The sequence below is a fragment of the Centropristis striata genome, chromosome 2 (assembly GCF_030273125.1).
Source record: "Centropristis striata isolate RG_2023a ecotype Rhode Island chromosome 2, C.striata_1.0, whole genome shotgun sequence".
NCBI lineage: Eukaryota > Metazoa > Chordata > Actinopteri > Perciformes > Serranidae > Centropristis > Centropristis striata.
Genome location: NC_081518.1, coordinates 38,868,093 through 38,886,905, shown reverse-complemented (window position 1 = coordinate 38,886,905; position 18,813 = coordinate 38,868,093). Strand labels below are relative to the sequence as shown.

General features: G+C 38.9%; 1 protein-coding gene across 1 annotated transcript in view; it reads left to right on the top strand.

The window, feature by feature from the left end:
- Nucleotides 1–250: 250 nt before the first annotated feature.
- The window catches only part of LOC131985691 (synaptosomal-associated protein 25-A-like), a 45,294-nt gene continuing 26,731 nt past the window's right edge, over nucleotides 251–18,813 (top strand). The window contains exon 1 of the mRNA XM_059350850.1: nucleotides 251–443. The gene's annotated coding sequence lies outside the window, so the exon portion shown is untranslated. The remainder of the gene's footprint in view (nucleotides 444–18,813) is intronic.

Here is an 18,813-nt window from a genome sequence, read left to right as displayed (position 1 = left end):
GTTTCTTTTTAATGTTACCTCTGAATATGGTATCCGAGGAGGTGTTGAGTCGGGTAAACTTCAAGTTAATGAAAAGTTAATAAAATAGAAGCTTGGGCAGGAAATGTTGCTATAGAAACGGAACTGGTGGAGAAAGTCGGCAAGAGGACATGTCACTGTAGCCAGTCTATCATGCTGCTGTAGCGGACAAAACAAAACAAAAGGCATTTTACCTCACAAAGAGGTTACTGTATATATGCTGGTTTTATTTTGTAAAATATTAACAGGAAGTGTGTGATTTCTCACTCCGCCTGGCTTTACACTTGTGGTGGAGGAGGGCGGTGTGTTCCACCGGGGACAGTCCCGTTGAGTGGAGCGGCAGCACGGACGGACATTTTCATCCAGAAGCGAAACAAATACAGCAAAATAAAGAAGAAGAAAAAGAGCAGAAGAAACTTAACCAGGTAGGTTTGACCATTGTTTTTTTTTACTAATTTAGGTCCACTGGTAGAAACAGAACATCACTTTTGAGTTATTCATAAAATGTGATGTGTGTTGCAGCTTATTTCTTGTTAAAGTTTTTACCAGCAGCTGTTACATTGTCTGTTTCCTGTAGCTATTCACTCCGTGATTTGTTCAACACGGACTAGTTTTACAGAGCCAGTGAAGGGATGATGGTAAAACGTGTCTTTTTATTTGCTGAAAGGATCGAAGTTTGTGGAATTTTCTGTGTCCCTGTTTGAAACCGGAGCTTCCGTCTTAAATATATTACAGGATTAAAGTAGTTGTTTGTTGTAAGGATTAAATTAAAGGATAAAGCAGCCCAGGTGAAGTTGTTTTCCGTGTTTCTGAAGGGTCGTAGTGAAGTGGAGGGTTTAACTCGCGGGTTTAAAGCCTTTTGCAGAGTGAAGAGTGTTCAGCACCGCGGACAGCTCCGGAGCAGCACACTGAGCTCCAGCGGCCACAGACAGGCGGACAAATCACATCTGTGCTGTTAAGATATATTACAATTTCCATTTTCCTTAAACAAATGTGGGTCATCTGCCAGCCTCCGATTCTCGCTGCTGCGTAGAAGTTTTTATCAGGTTGTGAAAGCAGGCAGGGCAATTAATGAGCGGCAAAAACCCTTCCTACAAGTTGATCTGCTTTGGAAACAAGTGAAATGATTTCCTCTACGTTGTCACATTTTGATGGCATTTATTTTGGGTGAATTCTAGATTATTTTGTATTTATTTTACACAGTCTCTTAGGAGTAGCCATGGCTAGTGGTGTTGTGATGGAGGAGAGGCAGAGATGATGACTTGAACTTTGACCTTTGACTTAATAATTACTATGAGAGTCAGAGCTCTTTGGCCATACCAAAAATACTGTCTGAATAGGGAGTCGTCATCTATCTATCTATCTATCTATCTATCTATCTATGTGAGAAGAAGTGTGTACTTCGTGGTGGAAACGCTCAGTAAGAACGCCAAAAACACTGTTGTTGTTTGGCACACCAAGAGTTTGGCAACTGTGTTGTTGCTGTGTCTCCATGTCGGGATACAGGAACAAATAGTTACAGCTCTGACTCAATATATTGATGCACTATTTCTCTCTAAAATTAACAACAAAGGCTCATTTCATAAAATATTGTTATTAAGTAAAGTTATCGGGACTGCATCATCATGTTGTGAAGCTGTGAATTGACTTAGAAACATTTGAAAATAGGTGAATGATTGTTATTTGTTTATTATTCAAGGCAGGGCTTCAGAATCACTACATTAATAATGGTATTATTCCATAATTGTATTGCACCTCCATTTCAGGAAAAAGCATTATACAAAAACTTTTGGCCCTCCTTGCTTGCCGTCCTGCCATCGTATCTGTGTTAAAGTCAGCAAGGACAAAGAGCTCAGGCCAACTCTTAAGTAGATCAACACGTGTGTGTGTGTGTGTGTGTGTGTGTGTGTGTGTGTGTTGTCTTTGTTTGGCAGCCTGTGGTGTTTCTTGTTAGCAGAAGTAAACAGATAGATACATTAATTAGGAAACAACTGTGAAGCACTTAACACACGCTGATACCTCAGCCAACTAAAACACATCCTACCTTGTTTGACCTTTTAAGCATTTCTCTTCTTAGATATCTGCTGCAGAAATTATTTTGTTAAAAAATCAGACCAATATCAATGAAATCAGCATTAAACTCTTTGTAAAGTTGAGTAGCATTGCATTGCAGCACTTGATTATGTAAAGTAGGTAACGTGTCACAGAGTTTAAAAAAAAAACAGGTTAGTGGAGGCTGCAGGTGAAACAGGTGTTTTTTCTTCAGATTTTTTGTACATGAGCATGAACCCGCGGTGCTTAAATAATCAGTTTCCTGCTGGGAAAATGTCCTCCCCCTCTCACCTCCCTCAGCAGCACACATCACTCACCAATCCATCACCCTGCCCACAGAATGGTGAGAAATTACCACCAGCCTCCTGCTGCATCTGTCAAAAACACACACACATACACACAAACAGCAACACACTTTTCCCTCTTATCCCTTTCACAGCCATACACTTTAATTTATTCCCTTTGTTATTTATTCATCTTCTTCTTTTTGCACTCTCGAATTTCAATGGAATCTGCGACAAAAGTGCCAGATGGTAGAAAAGCAGTAATATCCAAGAATGCACTGTGATCACAATCTTCTTGTCAGTGCCTGTTGCTCACTTATTGGGTTTCAGCAAATAAAATGAGCAAGGAGATCACATTTACAGCTGCTGCCTTTCCTACCCTGTGGGATTTTTATATATACGATGTCTAGAAATGCACTCTTAATACTTAATATTTGGATGCACTTATCCAAATAGAGTTGTTGTTTGTCATCTTAAGTTAAGTCTTCTGGGAGGAGCAGATGTTTTTAGAAGCCCTGCAGGATGTTTTGGTCTCACCCACACAGTGTGTACTTAAACATTCGCAGAGGTGTGGATTTGAGTCATGTGTCTTTTCGGCTTGACTTAAAAAAAACAAAAGAAACTTGCAGCTGACTTTAATACTGATGATTTTAGACTTTAGCCTTTTCAACTGTAATGAGTCTAACTCTAATGATATCTGCGAAGATTAAAAATTATGTTAGAAAGTGTGCAGGTAATTGATTCCCCATTAGGGAAAGTTGAGTGTGGACCAGCAGATGGACAAATTAGTTCTTGTTTAGGACTTAAAAACACAAAATGTGAGGTTTGGGAATCCACAGCCAAGACTTTACACTTTCTTGTGACTTGCAAAACAATGACTTTATCTTTCTCTTGTAGGGGTTGAAGAAAATATTGATGTTTTTTTTATTTTGTGTTGATTATGAAAAACACTGTGATGCTTTTTAATTAATTCTTTAAATGCAAAGAGTTGTAGTAGACAGAATGCACAAGTGGTGCTATGATGTTATAGGGATAAATATGATAAATGCAAATGCAGATCCCAGATAGTGATTGCATCAGTAATCATACATTTTTTTTCTCAGATTTTATGCATATAGGAGTGTGTTCTTTACATTAGACAGCTATCCTAAAATTAGATTTAAAAAATCACAATATATCTTGTTAACAATATTGCAATTAAATGCAACATATTGAATCATAACCCCTGTGTCATGATACATATTGGCAGATTATTATCATCACACAGTCCTGCTTGTTCAAAACTCCTCAGAGCACCTTTAACACTTGTACTCTAAAATCCAGCCAACCATCATTTAGAAGGATGTGATCCTAGTTTCTTGCGCTGACCACCACAGAGACAGACTCTGTATCCTGATCCTGACACTCCATCGACAAAGCGGGTCATGATGTTTGAAACTGTGAAATGTATATCCTCTCATATTGATCAGGATGACATGGCGGATCTGTAGTAACCTGATTCCTCAGGAGCTACAGTCTGTAGGGATGCACATCAACCTCTTGTCCTCTTAGGGGTAAAAATGTCTGAATTTTTAAAAAGTCAACATTTCAGAAGAAAAAATAGCATCTCTCAGGGAAATGAGGGTTTTCCTGACAATTAAAAGTCTTTCAAGCACCACCTAAGCCAAATCAATGTAAAATCAATCTGGAGAAAATCAAAACTAACTAAATGGCTTTCCCCACATCTAACGGTTGTAGTTGGTCCCCAGTGGACCTCTTTGACCAGTTGTGTCTTTAAATGTATGTTGTTTATTTATTGTCTGCTGTAGCTTTTTTTTCCCTAAAATTTTGCACACAAAGTCATTATAATTGTCCAAATTGATGTGATATTAGTTATAAACTTAACACCCCTCCAAGTCTTCCACAAACTGGGAAAACACTAGAAATATCGGCCCCTCACAGTCATATATATGTGACTGTGTGTGTGTGTGTGTGTGTGTGTGTGTGCGTGTGTGTGTGTGTGTGTGTGTGCGTGTGTGTATCCTGTCACCATGATGTCTGTATTTCAGCAAACGCAGCATCCTGTGGGAAATAAACAATAGTTTTTACATGTCTTTCTTCATCATTATGTCATGCAAATGTATGCGAATATGTACCTATATCTATTTTAATAGCGTACTATAGGCGCCTGTCAGAAAGTGTGAGTGTATAAATGAACAGCATGTTAAGAGCAGCACGTTGACAGGTGTCCATTCGAATGTGTACGAGCGGAGGGAGAGAGGAGAAAAACATTGGAAAGGAGGGGGTGGTGAAGAGTGCGTGTGTGTGTTTGTGTATATGTGTGCGCTCCAGGTTTTGCGTGTGTTAGCGGGAACATAAAGTGAGAGCGAGGCTGCGAACGTGAAAGAAAAAGGGAAAGCGTGTATGAGGGAGGGAAAGTAAAAGAGAGCGAGCGAGAGAGAGTGGTGCATGTGTTATGTAAGTGTTGTGGGGCATCTATGTGTGTGTGTGTGTGTTTGTGTGTGTGTGTATTCTGTAGGCCTACAGATTAATCCAGTGGGTTTTATCCTCAGTGAATGGGACAGTGGGGCTTTGCAGTGATTATCCCTGCAGGCCACAGATGATTGCTTTGAATCTCCTGTAACGTCCCACACCACCAGGTTTTCCTGCCTGCATATCTGTGTGCCTGCACATCATTTGCTCTGATTTATTGATGTTGACACATCATAACATTTGAAGAAGATGTCTGTAGGTGGCTGCAGATGCTAGATGCATCTTTTTTTATGAAAAAGAATCTACTGAAATGATCTTTTAAAACGTGTAGTTTAGTGTTTATTTTCTTCCTTTCTGACAGACCAATCCACCTCTGCACATGTCTGTCTTCCCTTCCATCCATTTCTCTGGTTAATCTGCCCGTCTCAATCCCGCCCTCCATAGCTTTCTGTCTGCCTGCCCTCCTTTGGATTATATAACGTGGAAATACAATCTGCTCCATCATCCCTGCTCAGCTGAGACAAAAAAAAAATGGCTGAACGCTGGGAACCATTTGTCATTTGGCGTCTCGTAATCCTTCGTCACGGTGAAGGTGTTAAAATCAGAGCCGTGCATCTTAAATGTTGTGTTTTTACAGTCACTGCCAGGTGGTCAGGTTGTGACCTCATACCTCTTTGCTCCAGTGCTGAGTGGCAGCTGCTGTGAGAATAATAGCGTTACAGGGATTTTTTTTGCCAGAAAGGAGCCCCTAGGGTTTGTGATTATGTTTGCAAAGTACTGGAGAATTACAGGGCAGTGTTTTTTGAATAACAAAAGATGTCATCATTGGGGGCATTTCAATGGAAAAAAACTGCAAAATAACACGCTCAGGCATTTATCTTCCCAATTTCCTCGGTGATTTTCCGCAGCAGATCTCCCTCTGTGTGTCCTTCCTGTCTCTCCATAGGGAATGTTTTAATTCGGCGAGGCCATATTGCCCCGGCAGGCGTTGCTGTGGGCAGAAAACCAGCTCTGTTTGAGCTTTTCTACCTTGTTACATTCACATTCAACCACTGTGGTCAACCTGGCTGGACCTCAGGGGGCTCGATCACAACGCCGTTCTCTGAACATCTGACGTTTTGGATCTGAAAGTGGATGAAACCTAGTGTTTGCTTTTTGATGTGTTAATGAATGGTAAAGGAACTGAATATAAAATAATGAAATGACTCATAGCCCTGGCTCAAGTACATTTTGTTCACATGAAAAGTTAAAAGAATCTTTTTAATATGGTGGTTATATATTGTTAAATGAATCCTATGCTCATGCTGCTCTTGCAACTACGAGAGTTTAAAGACAAGAGTCTTTTAATGCACTTCTGCATTCTCAATTTGATTTTCACTGTCTAGTTTTGAAGTTAAATGTGATGAAGATTGTGAGCGAATTGTGTTATTAACCACCCAAAATTTGTTTTTTAATGCATCTAGGACCATGTCTGGCCACAATGATATAAAATGACTGGCGGCTCAAATTTTATGTCTCAGTTCTGTCCTGTGCAGGGAGATTTTCTTGTTTGATTTTCATTCTAAAATTAGAATTCTGTGTGTCAGACTGAAAAAAAGCACATTAGAGCACTCTTAAGTCCATGCATTTGTGTACGTGTGTGTGAGGCTGTTGGTACATGTATAGTATATTAGCAGTCAGGCATGAAGTGGTGGGTGTTCTGTCTGAATAGTTTATCCCCCAGGCTCCCATCATGCTCTCTGGCCTGGTCACGTCTTGGCATATGTGTTTACTGCTTATAGGTCAGCATGGAGCTACAGTATGTGTGCACTGGTGGTTTGTGTGTCTGTGAAAATATTTTATTAGCTTGTAATGGAAGTGAAATATATGACTTAATTAATATTTTCTAATAATAAATGTCCTATTCTAATAATAGAGTAATACATCAACAGTCATCTCTGACACAACTAACAACCAGCAGCAATGTAAAGGTCAGAGCCTCTTTCGGTCCACATCTTACCCGTGGCGGAAAACACTAATTTAATTTGCATTGGAGTCAAATGTGTTGAATAAATAAGAGTGAAAATATGGATTTTTCTCAGCCTGTGCACAACGCGTGTTACTGTTACCGACCGATATATCGGTTGACTGATATTATCGGCTGATATTGGCCTGTCAAAAGTCCTGTCGTATCGGTGTACAGTCATGGAAAAAATGATTAGACCATGCTTGTTTTTTCTAATATCTTCTTCATTTTAATGAACAAAAAATTGAAAAAAAACAATGGTCTAATAATTTTTTCCATGACTGTATATGCTGTCCAATATGTGCCGTTATGACAACTTTCTTTTAACACAATATGCAATGCAGAAAATGTTTCTTAGTCTGATTTAGAAATGTTGTTAGCTCTTAATTTCTTTTTTTGAAATAGTCAGCAATTGACTGACACTGAACAGTAATGATATTTATTAAGCTATTTATTTTATTCTTATTTTTTCCTTATTTTTTCAGTTATCATTATAAAATTAGCTGACAATGTAATACATTGTTGTATATTATGTATAATAATTTTTAATAGTATTTAATAAAGTGTTATGTTTGAGGAAGTAGCTCTCTGGGGACATTTGCAGAGTGGTGAAAAATCGGTGCACAATCCATATAAATTTCTAATTTCTGTCTATTTTTTATCCAGCTCAAAAAATTACTACATCGGCCGGCATATCGGTTATCGCTGAATTTTCCCCCTCTTAAATAATATCGGCATTGGTCTCAAAAATCCTGATCAGTCAGGCTCTAGTTTTCACTGGAGAGCACACCAGAAAAGTCAAACCATATAGAAATAAAGGATTTATAGATATGACAAATATGGCAGCACTCCAGGAGGTTACTGTATTGAGATATACTAGATAGAAGCTTCTAAACCGTCTCTGCTATATTGTTAATTCTGAGATTACGGCAGAAAATATTTACAGAGCTCTTGGTTAAGTTTTGAGGAAAACGCTCTGGTTTATACAGAAAAAGTTTGTCAGTACCACCCACATCTAACCATATGAGCAGATGTCAAAATGACACATATGATTATTTCGCGGTACAGAGCGGAGTGAAGCATAAATATCGCACACGTCATTAAACCAACATGATCTCACAGAAATCCGTGGAATAGCCACGGATTTCGCTTAACTCAAAATCCGTGGAATAGCCACGAATCGCTCAAATTTCCGTGAAACTGACACGGATTTCGCTACAATGCAAGTTAATGACAGTCATATCCCGTGGCTATTCCAACATACAAAGTGATTATGTACATTCACTGAGTGAATATTTAGAAAATAAAACATATATTTCTCGCTAGAAATGTGATCAAAATCCATTTTTATGCAGAAACAAAGTCAAAATATGAATTTTTTCACTAAAAATGAGAGAACTGTCTGCCATGTTTTTTGTTCTGACCGCCGGAACCTTGAAAGTCACGTGACTTGGAACAAACCAATAGGAAAAAATATCAATGGGATGGCCACGGGATATGACTGTCTTTAACTTGCATTGTAGCGTAATCCGTGTCAGTTTCACGGAAATTTGAGCAATTCCGTGGCTATTCCACGGATTTTGAGTTAAGCGAAATCCGTGGCTATTTCACGGATTTCTGAGACCAGGTTCCATTATACATACACATACAGTTCGCAGTTGTAAAAAATCCTGCGGTTTCGTTGATTTTGGCTACAAAAACACTGATGTAGGTTTAAGGCAAAAAACGTCCTGGTTAAGTGTTATAAAAGACAGTTTAAACAAGAAATAAATGTTTGTATATTCCGGTAGTTACGAGAGTGACGAGACTACCGGAAGTGACTTAGTTATGTAAAATGTGAAGCACAAAGTGCGAGGCACCGACGTTCAGTGATGTTCAAATCACATTGTTTACTTTTATATATATAGAACAGTTAACCTCTGTACGAGAGACACAGCAGAGCATGGAGACAAACAAAGAAACACGAGCTACAGGAAATGATACACTGCAAAACCCTGATCCTCTATGTTGTGTTGTGTGGACGTATCTAATATAATATGAAGGTTGTCTGAGAATGGATGATGCTATATATGTTGTGTCAGCAGGTACTTTATCCTCCTGCTTCTCTGTGACAGATTTGATTATAAATATATTGCTCTGCTTGGTAGGTTAGAGTCGACTGACAGGCTGACAGGGCATCACTGAATATAAGAGTACATGTGTGTGTTTACATGTGTTAAGGTGTAATTATTGAAGGCTATCGGTCTCCATCTTAACAAGAGCCTCTCTGATGACAGGATAAGTGTTTTTTCAACGTAATAAGAGGACCTGTAGTGTAACACGACTCAACTGCATGTGTGTGATCCATTAAAGTATATTGACTGCAAAAGAAAGTGGAAAGAAATCTGTGCACAGGTGGTCAGATAACTCACAGCTTTCAGTACATGTAAACAGTGTACATAAGGCCAATATTTGAATTTTGTTGTTGTTTACCTCATTTCATTGTGCCTTAATATATTTTTTTAATCCTTATGGCAGACAGATATTGATAACAAGTTGCATCAGGGGCTTGATCCCCGGCATCACAGGTCTCGCTATACTGTTCTGGTGTGTTTGGACTGTTTTTTAGACTTGTATGTTGTCTGCGCAACTGCTTTTTCCCATATGACATAATAAAGTTTATCAGTCGATCAATTTATGATGAGAACAACAGTATCAGTTCAGGTGAAGACTGATTCATTGTCCAGATTAAATCATCTAAGTGTCAACATGAAATTTCCTTTTTCTCTGCGCTGTTTTGCTTCAGCAAGAACATTTTGAGTGCTTATTCTATCTACATCCCCAGACAGTTAAAACAGGTGAAACTCAGTGAGATACACTTAGCTAAGGTAATAATTTCAGTATAGGAGGATTTTGACAAATACATTGCATTGTCAGATGGGCTCTCCTGTAGGCTGTGCACTGACTTCAGGGACGTAAAGAAGAGTTTGGTTAATGTTTCTATAACCAGCAGCATATACTGTATATCCATGGAAACTCGTACCCATGGAAGCACGGTGAAGAAGGGCGATATTAAGTTTTAAGACCTTTAGGCTACTTCTACTTCTCTCATGTAGTCTATGGTTGTGCACCTTGGATGACCTAGAAATGTAAAATCTGCAGTATTACTGTAAAAGTCTGCATCTTTGGAACTACTCAGCCTTATTTCTTTTTAAAGTGCACTTCTTCTGCTAAATCAAGTTGGGATGCCAAATGGTCACAGTCGTATTATTTGATAAATTAAAGAGAAAAACTCGTGAAAATAAGTTATGTAATCTGGAGCAACTAACTGCTATAATGATAAAGGAAAGCTGGGTAATGATTCTCATTTACATAACTCCATATTTGTACATACTGTTTCCACTGTTTATATTTTTTACATATTGACTTTTTCTATTCTCCATATTTTCTATGTGTGCTGCTGTTTTTTGACTTGAAGTACTTGCTTTCTTAATATATATTTACATTTAGTACTTTGTTCTTTTGCACCAATACATCACAACAAATTACTTCTGATCTGGTTCTGATTGTGATAGATAATATAGATACTATAATATAAATATAGATAATATAGATACCCAGGACCACACCAACTGTACCCCCATGCACCATGTGTAAGTGTGTACGAAAACACACATGCACCTTTAAACACCAGAATGTATGTTCTGTATGTAGTCAGGCTGTCACACACACACAGACACAGACACAGACACACACACACACACACACACACACACACACACACACTGCTGTTGCATTAATAATGTTGACCTGCCTCTATCCAGTGAATAATGAAACATGGCTCTGCTTTGATGTAGTAAAATGTTGGACCCTCCGACTCTGACACACCCACACCTATATCCTCACACACACACACACACACACACACACACACACACACCCGTGTCTGTCCTGTAGCTGCTCCCATCTCGTCCTTGAACCAGTTCTCCCTGTGTGATGTTTTCGTTTTTTCGAGTGTAGAAAAGTGTTAAAATTGTCGTTTAAAGCATGACTTGTTCAGTCTGCAGCCTCCTTCAGTTGACAGAAGGCAGAACGTAGGTGTTGGTGGCATGTCTGTGTTATAATTATGGAGATTATTATAAAGCCATTATAATAAAGTTTTAAGCCGCAGTCTGGTTGACCTACTAATGTACTAATTTTGAGGAGGAAAGATTGAATAGATGAAAGATAGGAAGTCAAGTCTAGTGAAAATAGATGAGGGAAAAAGGGAATAAGAGGTTATTAAATGTTCTTTAAAGCCAGTTCTGCCCTGTCTTCATTCAAAGTCACTTATATCACCTCTCTTACCTTATAGTGTTATTGTGCATGAGGTAAGATGTGGAGAAGAAATCTCTTCAGCTGCCCATTACTGCTCCTTCATGCATGTCATTCCTGTAGGGTTAATTTGTTGCTGCTGCAGGAACCCTCTGGCTGCCCAGAGTTCACTTGTGTGCTATTCAATTATACAGCTTTATTCGCAATTACACAAAGAAAAGGAGCATTACAGAAATAGCAATGCTAATTTTTCAGTCACACTGTGCACACTCTCTCATTTGCCACCGCCTCTCCAACTAAGCCGCAAAAACAAATGCATGAAACAGAGAGAAATGTGCACCAGTGATCCTAAAAATCCCCCCAGATTTAGGTTAGTGCTTCTAAAAACCCGTGAGAAAAATACAACTGAACAACGCACAAGCTGACCTGGTTTTCCTGGACTGTGAATTTCCGTGCGGCCAGAGTGTCCTGATGTCCTATTTTCCTCACAAACAGTGTTTATCTCAACTGAACACGGAGCTTGATTGATAGCAGTCTTTTTGGTTCAGAGTCGAGGCAGTTTATCTCAACAGCCTGACAGTCTGCTACAGCGACGTATGCTGAACAAGTGTGACTTCAGCTTTTTTATCCTGCATCTCTCCTCAGTTGGTCTTGCAAGCAGTGGAAGACAAAGAAGAAACTGTCTTTCTTAAATGTATCTTTTATCCAGGCTGCATTAAATCTACCTGCAGGCAGGTGTTTTTCATAAATTCTTACAAAGGTGTTAAGCTTACTAGTGTAGCAGTAGCCATAGTCGCAGTTCAGTTCATACCAGTTTGTTACTGTGGGGAAAAAATTCCCAAATGCTTTAGAAAGAAATGCATTCAAACTCTACACCCCTGCCCGTCCTCTCCGCTCTGCATCAGCCAAACAGCTGGCAACTCCCACCCTCCGTGGGTCAACTCGCCTCAAAACCTCTTCCAGACTTTTCTCTATCTTGGCTCCCAAATGGTGGAACGAGCTCCCCACCGACATCAGGACCTCAGACAGCCTGTACATCTTCCGCCGCAGGCTGAAGACCTATCTCTTCCAACAATACCTCGGTTACGCCATGGTCACCTAACACATATATATATTTAAAAAAAAAAAAAAAAAAAAAAAAAAAAAATGTGCTCTTCTTCTTCTTCTTCTTCTTCTTTTCTATTCTTTTCTTCTTTAACATATAGCACTCCTGTAGCAATGACAGTTTATGTACTTACTTGATTCCTGTGGTCTATGTCTAGTACCATCAGGTTGAATGCACTTATTGTAAGTCGCTTTGGACAAAAGCGTCTGCTAAATGACATGTAATGTAATGTAATGTAATGCATATAAAACTGAAAAGCCTCTATTAGAACAATCCGCCCACCGATCCGATTGTTCTGCTAACCTTAGCATAATGTTGCTAACACTTGGCAATTGTTGATGCTGCCTTCAAACAGGGTCATGTTTATTGTGTTTATGAGAAGGGTTAATATAAATGATACTGTCTTTTGGTATTCATAAAATCGTTATTGGAATTTTCCTGAAAGCGCAAAGTTGTGAGTTCTGGTGTTCAGGAATGGTGGACGCCATGGGAGTTAATTTTTCGGTGGATGATTGTTCAGTGGGTTACACGCCGGTGTAGTTGTTAGCACTTTCACCTCACAGCAAGAGGGTCGCAGGTTTGAATCCGGCTTGAGGCTCTTCTGTGTGGAGTTTGCAGTCCAAAAACATGCAGCTTATGTTATCCAATCCAATCCAATACACTTTATTTATATAGCACAATTTTAGCAAACACAAGGCTTCCAAAGTGCTGCACAAACAATAAATACATAACACAATACAAAGAGATGTAGTAAACAATAGAACAGTAAGATGCAATAAGATAAAATAAATTCAAAATGGGATAAAAATAAATAAAATGAACTGCCCGCACAAAATAAAATATGCATGAATACAATAAAAACAAAAAATCATAAAATCAACATAAAATCAACACTCTACGTGGTGTTAAAAGCCAACGAGAAGAGGTGGGTTTTAAGAAGAGATTTAAAATGAGACAGTGAGGAGGCCTGTCTGATGTGCAGCGGCAATTCATTCCACAGTTTTGGAGCTGCAATGGCAAAAGCTTGTTCCCCTCTGAGCTTCAGCCTAGCTCTTGGCACTCTCAGGAGAAGCTGGTCAGCTGACCTGAGAAAGCGGGTAGGAGAGTAGGGGTGCAACAGCTCAGAAAGGTAAGGAGGAGCAAGACCATTTAAAGCTTTAAAAGCAAATAAAATAATTTTAAAATGAATCCTAAAATGAACGGGCAGCCAGTGCAGTGAAGCTAAAACAGGTGAAATGTGCTCATACTTTCTTGTGCCAGTTAAAAGAATATGTTAAATTGGTGACTCTAAATTGCCAGTAGGAGTGAATGAGAATGTGAATGCTTGTCTGTCTCTATGTGTCTGCCCTGAGATAGTCTGGTGACCTGTCCAGGGTGAACCCCGCCTCTCACCCAATGTCAGCGGGGATTAGCTCCAGTGCCCCGCAACCTGAGTTCTGGTTGAATTAATAAATAATTGTTCCATATATTGTAATGTTAGTGCTGTAGAGTCACAATATGTCAGAGGAAAAAAACACCCATTTCAGTTTCGGAGCTTAACCACTTGAATGTCAAGCATATCATATGGTAATATATAATGAATAGTTTTCATAATAATGTACAAATTGCAAACTTTATTCCAACCAACAGGTCTCACACTGTAGTTTCAAAGTAAAAACATTGTCTTCTCAATAAGGCTCCTCTTTATACAAACAAATGCTATATTTTCAACAGGGTGTTTCCTGGGTTTTCAGAGTGGAAATTTCCATGTGTATGCTTTGACAGGATTTCTATTTGTTGCCTGAAATAGCTTGTTGGATTCTTCTGTGTAGCTGTGTGTTAATCATGTCAGCCTATGACAGTGCTAATCCAGTCCCCTTTTGGAGCTCTGTGCCAACAACTGTATGCTGCTCTGTTCTTCTACACTCTGTTCATACACATGCCATGCAACAAAGTTAGCTCAAATGATCTCTACAACATGACGTGAAGTGGTAGTGTGTGAACATTGTTTTGTAGGAAGGAGAAGATGTGATGCTGAGGCAGACAGAGACAAGATGGAAACAAATTATGGACTTTTTAACCAACAAGAGCAATGCAGAAAGAATGACAGATGTAGGAGTCCACATATCAGCAGCTACACTTTGGTCCAATTAGAAAACAATTTCCATTTTCTTTTCGTTGTGATAAATAGTGAACATGCTGCTGCATTCGGGATCTTAGTGTACCTTTTTTGTTTGTTGAGGTCATGTCCTTGCTCTTTCCAAACCTCCTCTCATCCTGTTTCCGCATCTCCTTTTAGCTTTTAGGATTAATGCTTTTAATATTTTGATCAATAATTCATTGGTGCCCTTTTAATGTCTCCATTTAAGTCGATGTTCTCCTATCATGCTTACTCATTTTGGATGGAAAACGATTGTAACTCTGGTGTTCTTGCTCCACACATCCCTTGACAATTATGCTGTTTTTGTCATAATCTTTGTTGACGTAATAAAAGTTTCTGTAGTTGGTAAGATTTTAAGAAATGGTCACTGCCTGTGAGCTAGAAGATTTGCCCTCACCTGGATCACCTGACACCAGCTGTAACGTATTAAAAAAAAGTGTATTGCTCCTATGTTACATCAGTCAACTACAGATTAGAAAAACTGACTTTTATGTAATATTTGCCCTCTTATTCTGGTTCCTGGACATAGACTGTAAGCAGTCATGGACAGGAAATCATTAAGTGAAACAAAGAAAGCATGAGAGAAGAGATAGATAGTGAGGAGTGAGTGTGTATGTGTGTGTGTGTGTGTGTGTGAGAGAGAGAGAGAGAGAGAGAGGAGAGAAAACAGTGGAGAGTAAATCCTCTTTCCCTGCTGACTTTAATCTCTCCGCGGGCTGAGCCTGGCAGTTCAGGCCTTACAGCAGCCGTCAGTCAAGACGAGTGACAGCCAGCAGGGCCACCGATGGGGGATGGGGACGGACGGACCTTGTGTTATGTCAGCTTGACTGTAGTATGTGTGTGTATGTGTGTGTGTGTGTGCACTGTAATAAATTATTCTGTAGTCATTTCATTTTACTTAATATATTTTATAAAATGTATTAAATATAAATGTGTCCTTGATTTTGAGGCAGTTGTTTAAGTTACTTTAATATAAAAATGTTTGAGATAGAATCTACTTATTTTGACCACATTAAATATAATCTTTATGTGTATGTAATTCTAAATCAAGAGAATTTTGAATGAATCCAACACAATAGAATTAGTCCGTTTTTAATTGACAGGCACTTCCTGTTAAGTTGTTATTAACTCAACTTGTAATGTAGTTAGATTTAATTAATAATATTGCGTGCAATCTGTTGCCTCAATTTTATTGAGTAGCTATTGTTTATCTTTTTTTACAGTGTGTGTCTGTCTGTCTGTGATACACGTAAACAAGGAAGTGGTGTTCAGTGGGAGTGAAGTGGATGGACAGAGGAGGAGGAAAGAGGAAAAAGAGGACGAGTTATAGTGTATCAGTAAAAAAAAAAGATTGGAAATATAATTTATTTCTATGTAAAACTTGTCACTTGCAACATGTCACCAGCAAAACACAATGATGCAGATCTATCAGTTTTGATTTTGTACCATTTGCAAATCTTCCAGCACTCACAGCTGGTAGCATCATATAAGCCTTTTTGTTGTGTAATTATGATCAAATAGGGAAAGCAAGCTGGAAAGAGTGAGATAACCGAAAATGCGAGTGTGTTCTTGTGGATCTAAATGAAGTGGTGTTACAAGTAAAAATCAATAGATTTCTCTCAGAATTTAGGTTACTGGGACACTGTAGTGTCTTTACTCGAAAATCCCAGCTGAGAGAGCCATGCTGAGCTAACATGAGCACTCTGCTGGTTTTTGGTTTGTGTGACAGTAACTCACACACTAAGACAGCGGGATCATTTGGTAGATCAGTGTCTGGACATATTGGATGGACTGTCATGACATTTAGTAATAAAATAAAAAGGTTTTTCCATGGATTGAATAGCTATTTTTGATTACTAAAGTGTTCTTGGTCACCAACTTCCACATTTTATTTTAATTTGTTCCAGCTGTAGGCACCTCTGTGCATTGCAATGTGGGAAAATAGTGTTCATCAGTGGCACACTTAAACGTTTTTTTTTAGTATGTATACAGACTGTTTTGAGCATACCTACTTTTGACACTTTTACAATGAAACACAATTCAGACATGGTTATATTTAGTGTATATTATAGATTTGGGATCAAGCTTTTGTCTTGTTTTAACAGCAAATTAATTTAATTTGTTAGCAGACAAATTGATCAGACATGTTTGAGTCAAACAAATGTGCTGAATGTATGTCCAGTACATATTGTTTCCTGAGGGTAAAGCTTAGCTCAAAATGAGTGTTGTAGGAGGCAGTGACAGAGATGGAGGGAGCGCATGATAAGCAGAGAGATGCAGTGATTATACACAATATTGAACGGTGAGATAAGAAGATTTAAGGTCAGCGGTGACCAATGATTATCCAATAAGGGATAAGTGGTGGAAGGCACAATTATACTCGGTATATATAGCAAATACACAGTTAACTGCATCACCAGAACATTTAATTGTTTAAGAATTTCACTATATGTTGTACTGTTACTCTCGTGTATGTGAGAAATGATTGTGATTTGATTTGAAAGTAAAATGAAGACAAATTTGTTAACGGATGAGTTAAAATGTTGATAAATGATGAATGATACAGACAAGGAAAGAAAGGTCGCAGTCAATATAACAGGAAGTGAGAAGATGAAGCTGTGTGTGTGTGTGTGTGTGTGTGTGTGTGTGTGTGAGAACAGGAAGTTGCTCCACAGCAAAGAGATATGCAATCAATGGCTGATCAATACCATAGCAGATTATAACACTGGAAGATTAATGTTGTGAGAGCACTGGCTTAAAGAGACAGATGCCACAGTATTTCTCTATATTCATTCCAGTTATTGTTGCTGGTGTTAAAGGTTTGTAAAGGCACTGTGTCACGTTTCATTTCAGTTCATGAAGAGTGCAGATCTATGCATCAATACTGTTGCCATTGACAACAGGAACACGGGAACGCTGTCAACAAGTGGGCATGATTTGAGCATGGCAATGGATGTGATTAGTCTTGGTTTGTTGCCATTTTGAAACTTCATATCCATTTCCAGAAACAGAAGAGAGATACGAGTAAAAATGGAATAATTTAACGCATTTCTTCAAATGAACTGAGTCTGTGTTCAGAAAGTGTGTGCACTTATTTTTGTTGTTGTATCTCAGCAGTTGTGTTCAACTTTAAAAAGTAATGTAAAATCGTCAGAGGAACTGTTCCTTGTCTATAAATTATAAACAACTATAAAATGATGGATTTTTCTCTTTAATAACACAAGGCCTCACCTCCTCTGTGTGAATCCCCTGTAATATAGCCGATCTATGAACTGATGCTCATTCTGCTGTTTCACCCATTGTACGGAGCTCTGACTTACAGCATCAGCCAAATGGCTAAAATGTAAAATGTCAACATAAATATTTTAAAGTGCATCTGTGCACCAGGCATAGCAGACAAAAACAGAGAGAGAGAGAGAGAGAGAGAGAGAGAGAGAGAGAGAGAGAGAGAGGGCATGGAAAAAGGAGAGAGGCACTTTGAAAAGGCTGTTTTTTTTCCCCCTCCATCTTTTTCCCGGCACATGTTCAATTATTAACAGCCCTGACGGCTCCGTCGGGATGGAGACAGACAGACAGAAGGCGGGGCAGAACAAGGAGATACTTTATCAAACATCCAGCTGTGTCTAACTGACCTTGTGTCTATACACCTCAGAGATCTTGAGACAGGGACTGATTGATGGATGCCAAAATATGGTACATCAACAGAATTCCCAGATGTGTTTGCAGTTTTAAAGTTTTACAGTGTCTCAAACATCATTAGGGGCTTTAAACCCTTGCATAACACAAGGTACACCATAGCAATGTCATATCAAAATCAACTTGATTTTGTAGCACAAAACTTTTCCACTTTTATCCATAAAAACCTAGGTGTGGAATCTTATTTTACCGTGGCAAATTAATCAAACTGACAGTCTCCTCCTGCAGCTGCAGGCATCTGATTGAGTCCAGAAGTCAGCAGTCCCTTGGTCCCATTGCTTCACTGTATATTGCAGTAGATTAGATTACATTAAGCTTTAATGGTCCCAGAGCTGAAAGCTGCTGGCTTGTTAAATTTATATCAGCGACAAGCCACATTAGAACAAAAACTCTTGAATATGATTTGTGCAATACAAACAGAAACGCATTAGATGCACAAATGAAATCTGATTGGACTGGATCAGATTATTTGCCTCATTAAAGGCTTAATTGTTCAGAGAAACCACAGCACAGAGAAGGAACGTAGGGAACATAGTGACTGAGCTGGCTCCCTTCGCCTCCTTCGTCCTGACGAGCGGCAGCATTTAGCTCCGTCAGCCTGCAGAGTTACAGCCACATACATTTTTCATGGACCATACCTCCAGCCCTACTGTGTGTGGCTATATGAAATACTGTCTGGCAGCGTGTCACAGGAGCAAAAATAGACCCTTGTCTCTGACCTGATACTTTTTCTTCAAACTGTTGGAGT